Genomic DNA, 4,350 nt, shown 5'->3' on the forward strand with positions numbered 1-4,350 from the left:
TGTATGTTATCCGAAGATTTGCCAACAAAAAGGCACGCAAGGCCCTCTTCAGCAAATTGGTCTTCATACAAATGTCGAATTTTGAATTATACCTCGTTAACTGCTGTTGTACATAAGGTAGGTTCAATGCAATTTTCATCGACCAATTTGCTTATATTTTGTCCTGATTAAGCGTTTCCGATACGCATTTCTATCGTTTTCGAAAAAGAAAAAGGCTAATTTGAAGATCTCCGATTGCCGATACGCTCTGCACAGGTGTTATAAATACGCATACGCTTAGGCGCTCATACGCTTACAGGGACATTTTTGAACAGTTGACAAAATATTACTAGTTTGTTGACTTGTGTGCCTGATTAACCAGGATACTTTTAGTACAGTTTGTAGTCCGAGTGGTGTAAAAGTACACAAAATACTGTTTTACAGTGAATAACTTGTAATTTTACCTCAGCAGTAGATCAGAAAATGAATGTGTAACGCAAAACAGAAGCACAGGAATCAAAACCCAACTTAACCACTTTCCGCAGCATGTTAATCGACATGAAAGCCAAAAATTGTTTCCCCCCGCCGTGCACAGAATTGGCACAAGGTGTGAAAAGTCGCGCGCTATTTCCTGGTACCTTGTTGTGTGCCTTATGATATCAACTCTTCTATCCCGCTGCTGTTTGTCTCACGACGCTTTTGCTTTATTGCTGCCCATCGTCCTGGTGGGTTAAATGTCAGCCAAAATTTGTTTTTTGCAAGAAATCGATTTTTGGTGTATCTTTATTAATTATTAGGAGGTTATCTTTAGGTTCATAGTATTACTGCATAATGTCAGCCAGAAATGTTTGGAATAAAGAAAACACAGCATTGCTGTTACAACTTATTGAGGAGCAGAAGGTGTTGTCGAAAATTGATGGCAAATCCCAAAGAAATCAGCAGATCTTTATGAACCTGCAAAAAAACCTGGCAGAGGGGTTTAACTGGTAACTGTACTGACAACTTTAGCAATTTTAAAATTGTTTGTTCAATTTTATCTGGTACGGTTTTATTGTTTGGAGCATTTTACTGTACAGCGCTGAATATTGAGTATCATTCATAAATTTAATGTGTTTGTAGGTCACAAATAAGAATCAAGTGAAAGGATCTGAAAGTATCATATTACAAAGACAAAACAGATCTTTCAAACTCAGGCAGTGGAAGAGCACTGGGTCCCTTCTACGACCAGTTGGACAAATTACTTGGGGAACAACCAAAAGCTATGGTATGTTATTGCAATATATGTTTGGTGTATTAAAATAATGAAGGCAATGCCTTTTTGTTCAAAAACTACTATGCAATATGTTTGTTACAGGCTTTGAGTGGACTACAGGAGTTAGATGCTACTTTAGATCAATTTGGTAAGTTATTTTTTGGGCTTGCCCTCTTTATTTGTCACAATATGTTTGTAAAATTGTAGGTAATTTCGATGAAAGTCCTAGCCTCTCTAAGGCACAAGAAACTACAGGGGCCGATGAAGAAGCGGAACAGCAGCAGATGGAAAATATGATGTGGGAAAGGAACTGTTGATAATATTTTAACAAATTGTCATTATCTGCAAACTTCCACTTATTCTTTTGCGAAAGCAGGTCAACCCAGCACAAGCAGCGAGTGTAACGGTTATGAGATGTTTATGTTAACGGTAGCATGTTGTTTGCAATCCACCACGAAGGGGAAGTCTTTACCCTCTTTATAACAGGATCTACTGTTGATATTTCCGTTTTCAGCTCGGCGTGAAATCAATCGTCTGACCGTAGTTCAAAACCATGTCGTGACCTTTATTTGGAATTGCAATTATTCTGAATTTAGCCTGAAGTTCAGAGGCAGAGATCTCCCTAAGTGAATTCTTAGACGAAAACGACAAAGTAGAGTGGCTTCGACGAAGATTGCAAGAAATAACGCCAGAATTCTATCAAGAAACAAGTATCAGCACAGATTTTAACGAAGCTTGTCTTGGCGACAATCCAACCGCTCTATCTCAAGCTGTAAGATTCTATCAACGGGTCAATCGTGACCAACTCAACTGGATTGCTTTGACACACGCAGCGCCTTCAAAACCGTTTTGGTCACGCCCCATAAAGTAGAAATCTACTGTCATTAAACTGACTATTCCCTTGAATTGACAAACTAACGGCCATAAGCGTCAGAGAGGTCAAGTTGTTTCAACTCTAATATTCGGTCTAAGTGCGATGTAAGTTTTTGGACCCCGTCAGATATATTGGCGGACCAAATTTTATTCGTTTTGCCGTCAGACGATTGGGAAAAAAATTACGGTTCTATAAAGGGTCGTTATATTCGCATTAAAAAATTGGACAGACATTTTAGAAATTTGCTAAAAAAGTCAAACAGTTTTTTGTTTCTATTGTTTTTATAACCCACCACTGGAACACACATAAAACCGACCAATGCGTTTTCATTATGATATAATTGCAAGTTTGAATTTTGCACCCGCAAATTCGAGATTGCTTTGTATGACAACATAACAAATTAGTTTTTCGTGAAGTATAGTGGAAAGGTAAAGCACCGTAAAACGATTTTGTAAGTTGCAGAATGAAAGGTGAGCCTAGAGAGGAAATGCAAACAAACGCTGCAGAACAAAAAAGGGCGACTCCATTGCAAAGACTTGGTTACCACACTTTCAGAAAGTATTTATGAAATACCCCAAGGAGTTTAAAGACTTTTCCTACTTTCAGGAGAACCTCATTTTAAACGAGCATGTGGCCTATAGTTTGCAGGCCTCCCGCGACAAAAGGGTGCTCAGACCCAGCAAGGTTAAACCTTTCATGGTAAATTAAAACAGGCTAGTTTCAAATTTTAGTTTGTGTTTTTAATTAATTCCTGTGAAAAAAGTCACGGTGCTGCAACTGTTTTTTATGTTCTTTCTTATATTCAGTGTTCATTTTTTTTTCATATTTACTGTTCAATTTTTTAATTTCACCCCGCACATTCTACCTTTCAATTTATTTATTTTTTTGTACTTGAAACATTTCGTGCGAAATAAACTTACTTACCTACTTCACTGTTCATTTTTTATATTCAGTGTTAAGTGTTATACTTTTCTATATCCAGTGTTCCTTCTTTTGGGTCTTTGATAACTTTTCTTTCTTATTTCAATACACTGTTCCGTTCTGCACCATGCAATGAAACAACACTGTATTTGGCGTATTGTGCTTCGTTACTCTTGGCGACACGCAACAGTGTGTTTAAACAACCTACTAGGTGTGTCGTGAAACTGCAGTCGTAGGCAACACGGCTGGTGTGCTGTTAGAAAACACGTCTGACGTGATGTTAGTCTGGTGTGCTGTTAGACATTTTCAAAAAAGTTTAAGCGGGTCTTCAAGTTCATAGAGCTTGTAGACGGTGACATTCGCTTGCTCGATTCTTGTAGTTGCAGCTGTCTGGCGAGTTGTTGAAATCTCGGCAAGTGAAATCTGCTGAGCAAAGCTTAAGGCATACAATTTAAAAGTATTCAAAAACAAACATGTTTTGAACCTGCTAGAAAAGTGATGTGAACAAACAAAAACTGTTAACTTTGAAAAAGAATGTGTATAGTAGAAAAGTTTGTGACTAAAATCCATTTTATGATATGGCAAGGCTTTACAGAGATAAGGGTTATTTTTAAAGACTGGAAACAAAAGAATAGTAAACTCTTATCTGTAATCCCATATGCAGAGATATACCAGGATTTGACAGAACAGACCACTCCAGAAGACAAACACGTTGGACTCTAGACACAGTCCATTGTGATGTTGAGAACGTTTCATCGCAGGAAACCAGGTTTCTGAGAATAACTGGAAAATTGTGTGTTACAAAAGAGATTAAAATATACCTTGTTGTGTCTGTCCGAAGATTGCTTTCTTGGATGAAATGAGGCACAGCAGGGTGAATAAGTGAAATTATTAACACGTCACTAAGGGGACATTGATGCAGTATGACAGGAGTTGTGCAATGGCGTTTTCACACTGGCAACAGTCAGGCAGAAAATGAAACACAGGGTTGATTACATGGTACAAGGTGGTGTGGGTTTATAAAGGTTTTTATAATTTTTTATTTGATTTTTTATGCATAAATGAGGATTAGGTTGCAAGGAAGTCGACTTTCCTTAGGATTAAGATCTTATGTAAGTTGCTGATGATACCTCAATGGTGTCCTGTCAAAGGTACCTGAAAAACAACCGTTAAAATCCTGTAAGAAAGGTGGTTATAATACACAAAATTACATGAATAAACAGAGGCTAGTCTTAAACTATTCAAGGTCACAACAATTAAAGAAAAGCCCTATGTACAAAGTAACATAAAAGCAAGAACTTTAATACAACGTATTACAGACGCT

General features: G+C 37.5%; 1 long non-coding RNA gene across 1 annotated transcript; it reads left to right on the plus strand.

Moving 5' to 3' along the window:
• Positions 1-704: 704 nt before the first annotated feature.
• On the plus strand, positions 705-3,220 carry LOC145220606 (uncharacterized). Its single transcript, XR_013858235.1, has 3 exons — positions 705-1,243; positions 1,334-1,379; positions 1,439-3,220. It is a non-coding gene; the product is annotated as an uncharacterized LOC145220606 (long non-coding RNA).
• Positions 3,221-4,350: the final 1,130 nt, after the last annotated feature.

This window comes from Phallusia mammillata, chromosome 3 (genome assembly GCF_965637545.1).
Source record: "Phallusia mammillata chromosome 3, kaPhaMamm4.hap1.1, whole genome shotgun sequence".
In the NCBI taxonomy this organism is placed as follows: Eukaryota; Metazoa; Chordata; class Ascidiacea; order Phlebobranchia; family Ascidiidae; genus Phallusia; species Phallusia mammillata.